Source organism: Onychomys torridus, chromosome 4 (genome assembly GCF_903995425.1).
Source record: "Onychomys torridus chromosome 4, mOncTor1.1, whole genome shotgun sequence".
Taxonomy (NCBI): domain Eukaryota; kingdom Metazoa; phylum Chordata; class Mammalia; order Rodentia; family Cricetidae; genus Onychomys; species Onychomys torridus.
This window is the reverse complement of record NC_050446.1, coordinates 80,745,062-80,762,905: the sequence shown is the minus strand read 5'-3', so window position 1 is coordinate 80,762,905 and position 17,844 is coordinate 80,745,062. Positions and strand designations below refer to the sequence as shown.

Genomic DNA, 17,844 nt, shown 5'->3' with positions numbered 1-17,844 from the left:
GTCTCTTCCTTTCTGATGCTGGCCAGAACCTAGGTATGCTTTTTCTGGTTCCTCAGACTTCCTTTCTCTAAAGCTTCCTCCTTGTCATGAGGCTGCTTGCCCACCATGTGGCTGACCTCCAAGCTAGCTTAACTGAAGTGGCACTGCTTTTCTCTAGCCTCCACTCTCCTTCTAAGGCAGATGCTGAGATTACAGCTTAACTTTGGGTTTTGTTTTTTTTTTTTTTAACTCTCATAAATTGTCCCCTTTGAATAAACTTTAGATTTGCTTTGGACTGATTTTTTGACCTTAATGAACAAATGAAAATGAACAACCATTGCTGAACTCCTAGATGGTATCACAGCTTCATGGAGAGGTCTTACACACAAGACTTCATTTGACAGTTCATTCCTATTCTTAATAATAAATATCCCATATGATAAACTGGGCATATCTGTCAAAACTTTCCTTGAGATGATCGGACCTGAGGGGGAGTTGCAGGAATCTGACTTATATACAATAGAAGTAAGGGAGACCTTGTGAGGAACTAGCATGTAGGTAGCATTGCGAACAGGCCCTTTGACCTGTGAGACAGAAAACTGCCAGCTCTAGAGCATCAAAATTGAGTAAATTGCAGGACAGCTAGCTAGTGCCATATATCAATAAACAGAAGCATTGCATAGGGAGAAGAAACAGTATATTTGTGCCAGAATATCCATAATCTACTGAGGAATCTGCCTGACTCCGTTTTGAATGCAAGAGCCATTGTTAAATGTATTGTTAAAAATAAGTTTCCATACACTACAAGAGCTGAGTTTCTGCTTTTAAGTCTGTTTCCTGGAGCCTGGCCTGCCCTAACTCATGACCTTAACTTGTTTGTGAGAGCACTCTAACCCTCCCTAACCACATGGTGGTCACATGACAGTTTTTGAAATTTTCCTATACTTTCTGATTATTCTATTGTCTCTCTTCTGTAAACCAGCTTTGCAACTACTTGTGGTTTTACTCCTTAAAAGGGGCCCAAGAAATGGACAAGGGATGCTCTCTCTAATTTGACTTAGGAGGCAGTCACTGGCCAGCTTTTGGGAGCACTCCAATAAAAATCAAGCTCACTTCAAATCTGGCTCAATACTGTGATGATGATCTTATTTTCACCCTAATGGGATTAACATGTTCTGGAGGCCTCAGCAAGATCAGACCATCCATCCAAATTCTAAAGCTGGACCTTCACTCTGGGACTCCAGGCTGAAGGGATGCTTCCGGAGGTGTACATGTTGAGAAGTTCCAAGGCTCCCAAAGCATGCTTTCAGTTTCCGGGACTATCAGAGTGAACTTCCATGCTGAGAAAAGCAGTGAGCACCTACAGAAGGCTCCCTGTAAGCTGCAGTCTGGTCTGTTAGAATCCTGATCTGGGACTGGGGTGGGGGTGTCAACAGACCCTAAATATTCTGCTTAGGGCAAAAAAATGAAATGTCACAATGCCCACCTGAGGTTCTTGGTCTGGTTTTATGCCTTGTTTGTCTTGTCTTTGTATATCTTGTCTATGGATGTCTTCGCTTTGGCTTCATTTTTACTGTCTCCATTTTCTTTTGTTCTCTCCATGTTAAGTGGTTTATCTTGGACTTGGGGTGACTGAACAGATGGACCGTATGGGAAATTAGACTAACAAGCCTAACAGCCCTCTAACCTGTGTTCTAAAGTATTCTGACAAGTTTTACCACCCTATAGTCAAGAAGGATTATGATTATGATTATGATTATCCTATCAGCAAGGGTAGCCTTTTGTGAAACTGAACGGCCTTTTGATTCTCAGATAGCCTGGGCAGTGGTAAATGTCACTCTTGGTAAGCCTGGCCACCCAGATCAGATTAGATGATACACCTTGACTTGGGCTGAAGCAACTTCCAACCTGCCCCCCATAGATGAAGGTCTGTATGGTCCACAATGGGCAAGGTGGCGAAGCCCTGATTGTAAGCAGATAGGCCTTTCAGGGAGCCTATAGAAGACCCAGGAGGCCCCTCTGCAGGACTCACAAAAGAAAGAATCCTTCCTCCCTCCATATCAACATCTTCACCCTTTCCCTTCCTCATCTCAACCTCTACCTTTGAAAGCCCAGTTCCCACCACCACAGTCTTACTCTGCCCCTGTCTGCACCTACTACTACCCTACCACCTAGCTTTTTCCTACCTCACCATCTTCTCCCCCACCAGATCTTCCCTATCTCCTCCTATCTTCTCTCCAGCCACACAGCTCTTCCCTGTCTTCCCCTGCCTTTTCCCCTCCCCACACCAACCAGGCAGGTCTCATATGGCCATCTTAATTCCTCCAATCTTGGTTCTGGGTGGCATCTCCTTCAGTCCTTGCTCCCCTATGGCTCTTTCTTGACAATCGCTACCTGTATGTCCCTTTCTCCAATACAGATCTCTACAACTAGAAGAATCAGATCCCCCGACCCCTTAAGCACTAACAACCCTGATTCCTTGACTTCTCTATCTTTTTCAATCATCTCTCCATGTGGGATGACTGTCAGTAGATTCTCTGTACCCTCTTCACTACCAAAGAAAGGGAAAGGATTCTAATGAAAGCAACTGGAGCAATCTCTGGAGTAGCTTCCATGGCTGATGAACAGAGAGTAGAGGCAACTGACCATGCTCTGCCAAGAGGGAGAACCCAATGTGACTACAACACACAGAAAGGAAGGAGGTCACTCAGTGAATACCACCAGGTTCGATCAAAAGGGATGAAATGGGCAGCCCAAAAGCCCACTAATCTATCTATGGTATCAGATATGACACAGGGCCCAGATGGCTTTCTTGGAGCACCTCCTAGATGTACATTGGTTTACATCCCTATAGATTCATAGGACCTGGCAAATCTCAAGGCAATTAACCTGGTCTTTGTTACTTAGTCAGCCCCTGACATACATAGAAAGATACAAAAGATGGATGGGTTTGCAGGAAAGAACTGGTCAGAACTATTAGAATATTCCAGGTGTTTGACAACAAAGACAGCAAAGAAGATCTTTGGTAAAGATGAGGCATGCCACCAGGGCTGCACTACAAGCCCCAGTCACTTTCAGCTCTGCCCATGCACCCCATGATAAAAAGAGGATTATCTTTACAAAAGGACCAATAAGCCTACTGGAAAGAAACGGGTCTCTGTAAAAATGAATGCCCATGCCAGAAACTATAGTGATATTTTATTTGTATTGAAATGTGATTTTATTTGTATGTCAATAAAGTTGCCTTGAGGTCAGAGCAAGCCAGAGCAGAAGCCGAGCAGTAGTGGGGCACGCCCTTAATCCCAGCACTTGGGAGGCAGAGCTAGGCGGATCTCTGTGTGTTCAAGGACATAGCCAGCATAGCAGACACACGCCTTTAATTTCAATACCAACCATAGAAGACCTGGAGGTCTGTACAAACAGGCAGTGACGAGGAGGTCATGTGGCTGGGTTTACAACCAATGAGGGAGGAGAACAGAAAGTCTTTAAATAGACAGGACGCACAGAAGTAGATCTCTTGCGGAGAGGAGGAACCGCAGAAGCAGTGAAGGGTAAGGTTTTCCACTTTGGCTCTGACCAGGTCTCCCCTCCAAACCCAAGGTAATACTAGCTATAGAGGATTACTGAGGTTGAGGTACCTTCAAACTAGGCCCCCAGGAGCCAATGGTAACCTTCACCACCTGGGTTCAACATACAAATTTCTGGTGGACACAGGGGCTACCCATTCAATACTATAGGAGCCCCTAAGCACCCCTTACGAACCAAACAATGGAAGTACAGGGGGTAATGGGATATCAAAGAATATAAATGGACTACTGACCATACTGTTAACATAGGACAAAGAACTGTGACTCATTCTTTTAAGCCTATTACATGGACCCTGACCTGCTCCAACTATGACCTTGACTTGTTTTTAAAATACCCTAAACCTCCCTAGTCACATAGCAACCACGTGGTGTTTTAAGATTTTCCTGTACTTTCGTATTGTTCCATTGTCTATTTTCGGTAAATCTACTTGCAACTACTCAAGACTTTACTGCTTAAAAGGGGCCCAAGAAACGGACTTGAGACAGTCACTGGCCAGTTCTTGCATGTACTCCAATAAAAATCAAGCTTGCTTCAAATTTGGCTCAAATTTGTGGTACTGGTCTCATTCTCACCCCCTGGGATCAATACTACCTAATTAGCACGCTCCAAATGTTTTAGACAAGCTGCTTTCCTCCTCTAGGTTCTTAAGTTCATTACTTCTCATCTTTTAATGGTTAAGAATGCTAGGGCAAGCAAGATGGCTAAGTCATTAAAGGTATTTTCTGTGAAGCCTGATTGTTAGCATTCAGACCCAAGCCTTGGGAGACACACCCAGCATCCTGACAAGGTCATCTTACTTAAAGTCCTCTTCCTTTAGGGAGAACTTCCCCTTCTCTCTCTTCCCTCTCTCTTGCCACAAGGAGTGTGCACCTCCTCCCTTCCTTTTTCTCTTCTTCTTCACTCCTCAGAACCTGTTTTCTCTTTCTTCCCTTCTTCTTCCCCCCTTAATAAAACTTTCCACATGGATGCCATCTGCATGGTACAAGTGACTTTCCACCATGCCCTTTGACTCCACCCGCCAAGGCTGCAGGCCGGTTTAAAACGTAATACTGATGACCTAAGTTTGAGCCCTGGATCTACATGGTGGAAGGAGAGAATAGATTCTTGAAAGTTGTCCTCTACACATATACCCTGGCTGGCACTCGTGTGTGTGTGTGTGTGTGTGTGTGTGTGTGTGTGTGTGTGTGTGTGTGTGTGTACAGAGTAAATGTTCCCGAGTTTCCTTGTAAACTGAACTTCCCAGAAAAAGTCACACCCCAGGGATAGATTCTAAGGATTGATTGTTGAGAAAGTCTTGATTGGAGAGGGTTGGAATGTTTCAGATTCACTCCTAAGTTATATTTGACCATCACAGTGACAGTGTCAGGAGCTCCCCCCATAAAGTCTCAGCAGCAGGACTGCCTAAACATGAGCTGAACAAAGAACAGAAACAAACAGCAGGCATGCCAAAGTGGGGGTAGGGGCCACAAAGCCCCAACCCTGTATAAAAGAACTTCAGGCAACTAAGGAATGCTGAGAGACAATGGGAGAAAGTCTTCCCCAGGGACGATCACATCAATTGGGGTTATCCAATACCAGTCAGCTCTGAAAACATACGTACAAGTATGTTTTATACATTATACAGACTGAGCGGGTTATATTTAACAATATGTATGTATATACACATATGCATGTAACAACAAAGAAAACATAGGTGATGAATTTGAAAGAGCAGGGATGGGTATATGAGAGGGTTTGGAAAATGGAATGGAAGGGAGAAATGATGTAATATTATAAATCTCAAAAATAAAAGAAAAAAATTAAAAACCACTCCACCCAAACATAGTTCCTATAATTGCTTACAAACAGGAACATGCTGTTTGAGGCAAGGTCAACCTTTCCTGAGTCTCAGCCATTCATATTTAATGTAGAATAAACCACCTCTTACTCCATTACAGATGAGAGTGCTGCTTGGTGTTAACAGATTTGGAACCCAGCAAAAGGCCTATGGAAGAGCCACTAATGTCAGTGGAGGTGCTCTCCTCCTATCCAATGACTGCGGCTGCCTGGGAAGTCTCAAAAGCTGGGAAAATGGCTCAAGTGCCTACTTAACATATCACAGCCAAACTGGCCTCCAGGTTCTCCCAGTATCTCTCAGTCCCTACCAGTTACAAGGTGTGCCCTGTCTTCTACCCTCAACTCTCCAGCCCAGGGGCTGAGCAGCCCTTCCCCCAGAAGCTCTTCTCTGTAAAACCCAAACACCTTGGTTACCTGTCCCTTTTTAAAAAACAAAAACCACCAAAAACCTTTTGTCCTCTTGGCTGTCACGCCTGGTCCTCCTCTCTCCCCTCCCTTCCCCTCCCTCCTCTCCTGACACGCTGGGGTCATGTCCACTCTGGACTCTGCCAGATGTCTCTGCCTCTCGCTCTGCTCTCTCTTTTAGCTACAGTAAACTTTCTCCTCCACTATACCTAGGAGCATTCAGTTGCTGTGGCCCAAGGGTGTGGCCTCCCCTCAAGCATAAATGTCCTCCTACGGAGGAAAGTCTATACCAGGAGACTTGGTTGTTGCTGGGCTCCACAGCAACTGCAGGTTTAAGATGATATCCCTGCACTTTAGCTTTTGAGCAGTAAATTAGCTAATATTAGGTACTTCTTGATTGTTTAACATGCAACAAACAAAAAGGAAAGGAATAAGATAGGTCTTGTGGGTCAAAGTGAGAAGTCAATGCTGTTTAGAAAGGGCAATCCCCGACCGAGTGCCTGCTATAATACGGCATAATTAAAAACAGGTAAGAGCCAGGCATGGTGTTACAGGTCTTTAATCTGAGTACTTAGAAGGCAATGACAGGAGCATATCTGTGAGTTGACGCCAGTCTGAATGACATAGTGAGTTCTAGGATAGCCAGGACTATGTAGAGACCCTGTCTTAAAGGGAGTTGGAGGGAGGAGGAAAAACAGAAAAACCACCAATAATTTAGCCAGGAAGGGAAGCACATATCTTTAATCCTAGCACTTGGGAAAAAAGACAAATAGATCTCTGAGAATTGAAGGTCAGCATGGCCTACATAGTGCTTCCAGGCTATCCAGGGGTAGTTACACACAGGGCTATGAAAGAAGGGAGGGAGGGATGGAGGTAAGGAGGGAAGAGGGAAGAAAGGAAGAAAAAAAGGCAAGGCAAATGCTATCTTAAACAAAAGATCAAATTGAACAGTATAAATAGAAAAAAAAAAAAAAACCTGATACCCTACAGTGTCATGAAGGATAACATTGTCATCTAAATGCCACTTTTCCAAAAATATCTAATTTAGTTTAAAAGTATTAGATATATCTATCCAGGCCACATTATCCAAGATAACCAGCAAAAATAATAAATAGTTCCTCAGTGTGGTCTACCTACAGTATTCCTGAAATCCCAGCACTTAGAAGACGGGAAGAGAATTGCATTGAGTTTGAAACCAGCCTGGATATAAAAAAAGGACCAAGACAGTCTTGGCTACATAACAAGATGCTTTGTCAAAAGAAAAAAACAGACAAACAAACAAACAAACAAAACAACAACAAAAAAACCCAGAAAATAGGTAGAGTACTATTCTAAAATATGTAACAATCAAATACAATGTAAAATCCTTCATTTTAGCCTAGAAAGAAAAGCAAAAACTATAAAGAACATTATCAGAACACCTGGGGAAGTGAATACCTTGCACAAAAACATGATGATTTCAATGTAGCCCAGGCTGGCTTCATACTCATTAAGTAGCCAAGAATGACCTTGAACCTCCAACTGCCTTCTTCCCAAGGCCTAGGATTACAGGTATGTGCTACCAAGTCTGGTTAATATTAAATTTCTTTTCTCTTTCACCTTTTTGTTGGGGATGGGTACTGAGATAGTCTTACTCTACAGTTCATGGTGGTCTTGAACTCAAGATGATCCTTCCACCTCAGCTTCCCAAGTGCTGAGATTACCAATATGTATCACCAAACTCAGCTAAACACCAAATTCCTTAATATTATGCTAGATACAAGGTTGTTTACAGGAGGTAAGCATTGATTATTTAGGATAAATGTCACATTTGCCATATGTTTTCATATAGTTCACTTCTATTACTGACTATATATATATATATGCAAATAAACAGATGTAAACAAATTCCTATAAATCTATACATAATATGTGTGTACTGGCTAATTTGATGTCAGCTTGAGTGTAACACAAATCTTAAATGGTCTTATTAATAAAAAACTCAGAGCCACATATTGGGGTGAAAGCTGAAAGATTAGAGAAACAAAACAAGCCACAACCAACCTCACCTTACCAACTCCTCAGCCTCCAGAGAGACTTCCTGTTTACTCACACCTTATATCCCTTTCTGTGCCCTGCCATCTTCCTTCCTTCCTAGTGCTGGGATTAAAGGCCTGTGTGCTTCCCAAATACTTGTTAGCAAAGGCATGACATCTCAAGTGCTGGGATTAAAGGCGTGTGCCACCACGCCTGGCTCTGTTTCCAGTGTGGCCTTGAACTCACAGAGATCCAGTCAGATCTCTGCCTCCCAAGTGACAGGATTAAGGGTGTGTGCTACCACTGTCTTGCCTCTATGTCTAATCTAGTGGCTGGCTCTGTCCTCTGACCCCCAGATAAGTTTATTAGGGTACACAATATATTGGAGGTATGCAATATATTACCACACTTGACACAAGCTAGAGTCATCCAGGGAACCTGAATTGAGGAAATGCCTCCATAAGACCAGGCTATAGGCAAGCATGTAAAGCATTTTCTTTTTGTTTTTTTTGTTTTTTTGTTTTTGTTTTTTTTTTTTCAAGACAGGGTTTCTTTGTGTAGTTTTGGTGCCTGTCCTGGATGTTGCTCTGTAGACCAGGCTGGCCTTCAACTCAGAGATCCCCCTGGCTCTGCCTCCCGAGTGCTGAGATTAAAGGCTTAAAGGCGTGGTCACTACCACCTGGCTGTAAGGCATTTTCTTAATTTGTGATTGTTGAAGGAGGGACCAGCCCATTGTGGGTGGTGCCATGCCTGGGTTGATTGTCCTGGGTTCTATTAAAAAGCAGGCTGAGCAAGATATGAAGAGCAAGCAAGTAAGCAGCACTGCCCTGTGGCCTCTGCTTCAGCTCCTGTCCTGCTTGAGTTCCTGTCCTGACTTCTTCTGATGATGAACTGTGATATGAAAGTGTAAGCTGATAAAACCCTCCCACCCCTCAACTTGTTTTTGGTCATGGTGTTTTATCACAGCAATGGTAACACTAAGACAGCATGTTACTATGGAAAATGTTGATTGTTAAATTCAGGCTACATATTTATGAATGTGTACTGTACTGTCTTTTCAACTTTCTTTGTAAAATAAAACAATTTTTATCAGGGTCTCATTATAGCCTAGACTAGCAATGAACTTGTAATCCACTTGCCTCAGCCTCCTAATTTTTGAGATTACAGGTATATGCTACCAAACACAGTTGTGAATAAACCTTTTTAGAACAAACTCTTTGGGCAACAAAGAGTGTCTTCAGGTCATTCATTAATTCATTCAACAAATATTAGATGAACCACTGCTATGTTCCAAGCCTAACAGACTAAGTTCATTCAGTCCTAGAAATACAATGGTGAACATGGTCTCCATCTTCATAATGCTTATAGTTTCCTGGAGAAGATATTGTATACATACAAAGGAAACAAATAAAAGCATAAATATATTAAGTGGTTTCTATAATGAAAAATATGATAGAGTACATGAAAACAATGAGTCATCTGTTTAGGATGTATTAAGAAAGGTTTTTCTAAGAGACATGCCATTGATGTTAGGTTGTAAAAGAAAACAAGAAAGTTATAATCAACCAACAGCATGCATGTGTGACAGAACTGAAAGAAGTGAGGAATGAAAAATGTAAAATGATACTCGAGAGACAAGAAAAGTCATTCAAAGTCTCAAGGTAGTGTGGATTTTCTTCCAAGAGTAATAGGAAGGCACTAAGCGGTCTTAAGCAGAAAGAGTAATACAATCGCTCTGACATATAATTTGAAAACTGCTCTCACCGATGTGCAGAGAAAGGACTACAGTGAGGAAAAGAGGGGAAATGTGCAGGGAGGGGAAGGCAGGCAAACTGCACTGGTGCATGCAATAGAATGGTGACAATGGAGGAATGAAATAGGTAGATTTGAGAAATCCGGCAGGCAACATAAATAGAAAAGAAGGAGAAAGAATCGTGGATGGCTTCAATTATAGGTACGGTAATGAGACAAGTAGGGGTCTACCTACATAGGATACCCATATCCACATTGGGGGTAGAAAAATCCATTCACTATATTGGCCATGTTAAATATTATATATTTGTGAAATATCTAAGACAATGTATGTGAAACTAAAACCTAAAGTTCTTAGACATAGAAAAATTTGGAAGTATAATTCCTATTTCTATAAGAATTATATTATTCAGTGAAGATGACTTTAATCTCAGCACTCGGGAGGCAGAGCCAGGCAAATCTCTGTGAGTTCAAGGCCAGCCCAGGCTGGTCTACATAGCAAGATCCAGGACAGGCACCAAAAACTACATGGAGAAACCCTGTCTCAAAAAAAACCCTGAAATATTTACTTAAATAAAGGTTGGTTTTCTGTAAATACTAGCCGCTACAGGCAGGAAAAAAAAAAAAGAAATAATGAGACTTCACTCTCTATTAACCTTGCTTTTTTGTGTGTGTTTTGTTTTCTTTTATCCAGGAATAGATAAGATACCTTTCCTCTGTCTGCACCTAACTAGCCAAAAACATATTACAAAGTTAAAGAGGTATTCGAAGAATCTTGTTTTCTTAACACATTTTGTAGCATAACTGAACCTCTAAAATTCATGTGAAATATTACTTTAAAAAAAACTTAAAATGTTTAAAACGGAGAAATGTAAATGGAAATAACATATATTTACTATGAAAAAAGTTTAGCCATAGCAAATACAAACCCTGGTGCCAGGAATGGGCTACCTCTCAAGCAGTTGTTGGCCATTGGGGTCCCACAGACCCCCAAACATTACAGGCTGTTTTCACTGCTCTTTGTTACCCTCCAAAAGTTGACAGTAAGACCTTATTGCTGAAGATGCCATACACATAATGTCATAAAACATGGAGAGATCAAGTGTTTACCATCCTGGAAGGTTCATCCTTATTGCCTAGCTTTCACGGTGCTAACAGGTGCTATACAGGCTACCAGAGAACAGCAATTATCAATCTTACCGGGTTGTGAAGCCCGAGTTAGAGTAATAGTACAATAGTGGTATGGTAGCTTGAAAAAAAATGGACCCCATAGGCTCACAAATAGTGTGGCACTATTAGGAGATGTAGCTTTGTTGGAATAAGTGTGGCTTTGCTAGAGGAAGTGTCTCACTGGGGACTGACAGGCTTGGAGGTTTTAGATGCTCAAGACATGCCCAGTATACCATTCTCTGCAGGCTGCCTTGGATCCGGATTTAGAACTCTCAGCTCTTTCTCCAACACCATTTCTGCCTATGTGTCACCATGTTCTCCACCATGATGATAATGGACTAAACTTCTGAATTGTAAGCCAGTCCCAATTAAATCTTTTCCTTTAAAACAGATGCCCTGGTCATGGTGTCTCTTCACAGCAATAAAAAACCTAACTAGACAAGGAGTAACTAACAACTTCTTGGTTAGGCCAGCTTCACAAGACAGGACCCATACCTGGCACCAATATCGGGCCAAGTATCTGAGCCTAGATAGGTCATAGGCCCTAGGAGAGAACCTAGTACTATTATTCTACTTAATGGACATAGTAGAATGTATTTAAAATGATTCTGTTTGAGGACAGCCTGGTCTAGAGAGCAAGTTACAGGATAGCCGAAGCTACAGAGAGAAACCCTGTCTTGAAAAACAAAACAAAACACAGAAGATTCCTAATGACTTATTGCTATATCTATACATTAGTGTTCCTCTCAATTCTCACCAGTGATAGTTCTTCCAGAACATAGTGATTAACACAGAGACTCATTAACCAGTCAGTAGGCAAAGAACAAGAGACTGCAGTGTACTTGGCCCTCAACAAGAGATACATAACACACCCCTTTTCCCAAGACTCAGTCGTCATCATCATGGAGGATGGGGTAGGAAAATTCTCAGATTCAGAGGTGGTGGGTGACTACATGAAACAGCATTTTCCAGACATACCAGGAATGAAATACACAGGAACTCACAGCAAGCTCAAGCCAAACCAAATCTCAGCATGGAAATGGGAAGCAGGCACAAAGATTGACCCCTAGCTGAAGAGCTTTGTGTATTTGATAGCTACTAAGAAGAACTGGAGTCAGGTTTGTTTAAGGTAGGCAAGCAAAAGAGGATTCTGTTCTTTTAATCCCAAGAGCTGATAACATATTTTGAGCAGCTACCTATAGATTTTAGCATAATCCCTGGCCTCTAGCTACCAACAGTCTTTTCTTCCCAATCTGTGTTAAGTCAAAATGTTGCCACGCATTTCTCCATGTCCCCTGAGAGATTGCATTCCCACAGTTGAGAATGACCACAGTGGGAAAAGGAGAAAAAAATAAGAAGAGTTTATGGGCAAGCAGAGTATTACAAGCTTGAGATCTGTGGTGGTTTGGAAGAGAAAGGCCCATGGGTCACATAGTTGAATGCTTGGTCCCCAGCTGGTAGAACTGTTGGGGGAAGGATTAGGAGACATGGCCTTGTTGGAGAGTGTGTCACTTGGGGGGCAGAGATGGAGGTAGGCTTTGAGGTTTCAAAAGCCCATGCGCCATTTCCAGTTAGTTCATTCCCCGCCCCCCCCGCCTCTCTCTCTCTCTCCTCTTTCTCTCTCTGCCTCATGCCTGTAGATCAAGATGTGAGCTCTCACCTACTGCTCCACTGCCATGCCTGCTGCTATGCTCCTTGCTATGACGGTCATGGACTCACCCTATGGAACCATGAGCCCTAATAAATGTTTTCTTTTTAAGCTGCCTTTGTCATGTTGTCTCTTCACAGCAACAGAAAATTAACGAAAACAAGAGCTAACAATGATACTCCTACAGGGGTGGGTGGGGGAAATCATGATAAGACCAGAGGTGAAAAAAGGAAGAGTGGTAAGGCAGAAAGATGATCACTGAACAAGAAAAGAAGTCAAGCAGAAGGACTTTAACGCCAGCTGTGGCAGAAGCAACAAAAGGCTAAGTTCTCAGTAAAAACAGAGCAACTGCAATCTAGATAAGTTATGCAAAATACTTCTTTAAAAGTATTAGGCATGAGTACAGATGGCCCTGGAGAGGATCCTCCTAGACTGTACAAATGGAGAAAGAGACTAGGCAGCAACGGCATGCCTTCATCATTCTGCTTCTTAACTCTGAGTGTGATACCACCAGATCCTTTGAGATCCTGCCACGACAGGCTATAACCCTAGCTGTGAACCTCGACAACCCATTTCACCCTTAAGTTGCTTTTGTCAGAGTATTTGATCACAGCAACAGTTAAGGGGGGGGGGGGCACTAATCCAAAGCAAAAATATACTATTTTTGTTTATCAACTCATCAGTTAAAGGACATTTAGATAGTGATTTTTGCAATTTCCATAAACATTCATTCATGTACCTGTTCTGTGAAGAAACGAGTTTTTAGTTCTTTTGAGTTTAAATCTAGAAATGAAATTGTGGTCGTATAATAATGCTATGCTGAATCTTACACAGAACTCTTAAACTGCTTCTGAAAACAGCTGTATTTTTTTTTTTACATTTTTTACCAAAAAGATATAAGCATTTCATTTTCTCCACATATTTACCAACACTTAATAATATCCATTTTATTATTACCACCTAATAAGTATAAAGTGAGATCTCACTATGACACTGATTTTTATTTAGTTAATAAATAATGTAAAGCATATATTCCCTATGTGTATTGGCCATTTATCTATCTTTGAAAAAAATGTTCATTTAAACCATTTGCTCACTTTTATAATTATGTTATTATACTTTTAAATTTAGTTGAATCAAAGATTTTAAGCATGCTATGAAACATTCTCACAATCCCAACATTTGTGAAGCTGAGGCAGGATGCTCTTGAGTTCAAGGCCAGGCTGTGCTACATAGTGAGACTCTGCCTTAAAAATAAAAATAAATAGGAACCATTATATAATTTTACTAAGAAGATTCAATTCAGTCTAACAGCAGACAAATTAGGAACCAAAACAGGAAAACAGGTAGACTGAAGTAGCATCAGAGATCTAAAGGAAAGGAGAGAGTTGGGCATTTAATAGTTTTAAGTATCACCTTGGCACAATCTAGAATCATCTGGGATTCTCAATGAGGGATTGTCTAGATTAAGCTGGCTTGTGGACATGTCTGTACAGGGTTCTGTTTGTTATACTGGGATGAAAAAGGTGCCCATTGTGGATGACACCATTCTCTCACCTGGCTCCTGGACTGTGTAAGTGTAGAGAAGCGACTCAGATATTGGTAGCTTTGGATCCTATGGAAAAGTGAAGTAGCTATTGGCTCACATGTTTTTGTTTTCTCAATGAAGTGATGAGTTGAGATCAAGAATTCCTGACAAAAAGCCAACCAGTAAGCTAAGAGTTAGTTACAAATGTGTTATAGTTCTGTGACTGCTGTAACAAATAACCAAAAATCTAGCAGCATGAAACAACACAAATATATAAACTCATAGCCTGTGGCTCAGAACTCTGCTACAAATCTCACTGGTTAAAACTAAGGTGTTGGCAAAGCTCTATGTCTCTTCCAGACACGTTAGGTAAAAATCTTTGTCTTAGCCTTTGCTAGCTTCTAAAGCCACCAGCATTAATTGCTCCAGGGTCCCTTTCCTTCACCCTCAAAGCCTTGCATTTCTCCATCACTAAATGGCCCCGTCCCCAATATGTTATTCACAATTATATTCATCTCACAGTAATCTATGACGATAGACATTCTTATTTTAATCCTGTCTTCAAACTCCTTGTACCATGTACAATAAAGGGTTCCTAGGTTCAGTGATTAGTACATGGAGATCTCTAGAGGGCTGTTCTACCTATACTAACACATTAAACTAGAAACTATCCAACTGTGTTTCCAAAAGACAGAAAATGGTAATCTTTTGAAATAAAAATTCAAATTCCAGCTGACTCTAAAGCACAGGAACATTTGGAAGCCACTGATCTAAATTCTCAAGGAAGCTAATGGTCACCTGCAGCCTCAAAAACCTTGTTCATCTAGTCATGCACTGCCATGTGCTAAATAATTTACCATATCCTTGTGTGTGGAGAACAGAGGTGAGGAGCTTGAGCATTCAACATTGAAACCAGGATGCTGAGCATCCGGGCAAGCACCTACCACTGAGATACAGCCCCAGACTCTTTCACTTCTTTTACTTTGAAGCACCTTCTCACTAATTTGTGAGGCTGGCTAGCCTGACTCACCTTGTAGCCCAGGAAGGCCTTCAATCTGCAAATGTCTTGTGTCCACTTCCCAAGTAGCTGGGATTACAGGCTTGTGCCTTCAAGACTATGCTTCAAAATTCTAACTCTACCTAGGAAACAGAAGATGATCTCTTTTATTCCCTATTACATTTAAATGTTTCAAACATAGAGAAAAAATTTCATGTGTCAAATATTGAGACTATAGATTTTCAGGCATTTAAGCAGACAACTAAGGAAATGATTAATATTATTTTGTTATCATTACTGCACTGATTTCAAGGAGAGAACTCACTGTCATTTATACAAATGTGAATATTAGCAAAGGGTGGGCAGGGTGTGCTGGATCTCAGTGCTGAGAAGAGGAGGTAAGGAGGTCAGGGGTTCAAACTCATCTTTAGCAATACAAGGAACTTAAGGCCAGCCTGGAATAAATGAAACCCTTTCTCAAAAACAAATACATTGCTGTATTTACTTTCATTTGTTCCAGAAAAAAAATTATTTTGACATATCTGAGTGAAATTACTTTAAAAACATGCTTTCCTTAGAGAGATGAATATAAAGCAACTGTAAGATATACGTCCATTTCAGATCCTAAATGGAGGTTACTGTGACAAGTAGAGAAGAAGGGCTTATCACGACACATGAGTGCTGCACGGTGCACATGACTCAACAGCTAAGGCACTTCCTCTCACACAGCGCCTCTCCAACAATAATTCAATTCCTGTTACATACAACTCACTTTTAGAACTGCTTATGAATTGATCAAACCTATAAATATTAAATCTACTCCAAGATTTGTCCAGAGATTACTTCTCATGTTCCCAAACTGCAAATTCAGGGCATTCTGATCTATGAAGATTTAGTAACCATTTTTGTTTTATTCCAAGAGGAAAAAAAAAATCCAGCATCGTCCTCAGGCTTAAAGCAGCAAACATTGTTTCACTTTGACTGTAGTATCAAAATAACCTCATAACTGAATATCAGATAAAATAAAAAATTTGTAATTCAGATTCTCATGCTTTTGTCATAGCACTATTAATGAATCCTTGGGAGCAAAGAGACAGAATTTTAAGTTTTAAAAAGTCTTAGGATCGAAACCCAGAAATGGTCTTTGTGCTGATATTTGAGGCCATAGAAGCCTACTCAACATTTTCAGAAATATGATAAGATTTAACTATTCTTATTTTAAACTGTGAACTTTGGGAAAATTCTATAAATTTTCCTTATCAATTAGGACTTATAATGAAATATAACCATACTATTTCAGTCACTTCCATCAACCACATCATCATACCCTCAAAAATACTATTGCTACAAACATCTAAAATCAGGAAGATATCAATTCAAATGGAAGAACATTTAGCACTACAAGTTAGCTGTCACTGCTGTCACACCCCAGCACAGGCGTGTTCTTCAGTCTCTGAGTCAGTAAACCTCCAGAAAACAGAACGCTGCTCATGTCCTGACCAGCAATTGCTATCATTGCCAGGCTGTTGCCGAGCTAAACCTACATCCCTTTCAATATACCTCTCATTTTTCTTACCTTATATCCCATTATTTCATCTCCCAAATACCTTAGCTTAATGACATCATTATGTATCATCCATGCTGCAGATTAAATTAGTATCTACCTTTTCAAGATGAATCAAATTTTTAAGTTACCAACAAAGTACTACATTGAAATAACCTGTATGTATACAAAAGAATTTACAACATTAGTAAGACCTTACATGTTCATGTTGAATTTAATTAACATGTACTTATTTTGGACATTAAGGAAAAAAATATTGTAGTAGAATATGAATGGTACCTAAGAAACTAACTCTGAAGAACCACTAAGTAAACAGCTTAATTTCAAGCATAAATTCCTACTGTGCTGAGTAAGAGAAAACTTCTAGACAGATTTTGTCTTGAAAAAAACTGACACTTTAAAAAAAATACACAATATTATTAACTATCACAGAAAATTATCCTCAGGTGGTAAACTACCCAATGAAATAATACAAGTAATATCATGACAAGGAAAGAACGATTATAGTACCTTTAATTCATAGATAGCTTTTCCTAATAATAAAATTTTAAGTAAATAAACTTTCAAATAGTAAAAATATATTGTTCAAGAGAAATACTGCTAAGCTTTCTCACCTATTCATTTCAAATAGAGTAAAATGAAGAAGTGCACTTATAATACAGTAGCTTGAAACTGATTCTACCAAATCTAAGAAGAGTAACATGCTTGCAGGGAGAGTTGGCAGAACACTACACTTACATTCCATTTGATGGCTTTCCAGTAGAGAGTGCATAGAAGATAAAAGGTACTATATACAAACAGATGCCATAGGTACATCTGTAAAGTAAGTGACTGTGCTTTACTCTTATAGCATGAAAATAGTTTAGTCACCTATATTCAGTTAAAAATTTAAAGTTTAAAAACATTTAGACTGCCATTTTTTATTCTAGTTTTGAAATGTAAAGCTACTAGATTAAGAAGCACAATAAGATACAAGTCAAGTCCTATGAATAAATATTTTTAAATGAACTACTCTGAGATCATAACACTGACAACACTAATTATCTTCTCTTGTCTCGGCAGTTACGGTGCATACTGTTTGGGTGACTGACGGGATAATTTCACTTCATTTTCTCCCAGTTTATTCTGAATAGTATAAGAAAAGAATATTAAAACAATTAACACCTCTAAACAAAGTATTTGATAAGGTTTTGGGTTGAAATAAAATGTTAAAAAAATTAACCAACGGACTGATTCTACAGCAAATAACTACCCCATATGCTAAATGAAAGCTAGACTGAGAACCACTGATCTCTAGAATCAGCCACTCAGCACTGTATTAACTCTCCCCAGCCTTGGCCACCCTGATATCATATATTTCT

At 40.3% G+C, this 17,844-nt stretch overlaps 1 protein-coding gene across 6 annotated transcripts in view; it reads right to left on the bottom strand.

Moving 5' to 3' along the window:
• The window catches only part of Immp1l (inner mitochondrial membrane peptidase subunit 1), a 63,240-nt gene that overhangs the window by 31,491 nt on the left and 13,905 nt on the right, over positions 1-17,844 (bottom strand). For 3 of the 6 annotated variants that reach the window (XM_036184534.1, XM_036184532.1, XM_036184537.1), the window contains one exon: positions 14,953-15,062. The exons of 1 other annotated variant lie outside the window; for it this stretch is intronic. The gene's annotated coding sequence lies outside the window, so the exon portion shown is untranslated. Of the gene's footprint in view, positions 1-13,951; positions 14,087-14,952; positions 15,063-17,844 lie in introns of all 6 variants that reach the window. 2 more of the 6 variants (XM_036184533.1, XM_036184536.1) reach the window with 2 other exon arrangements.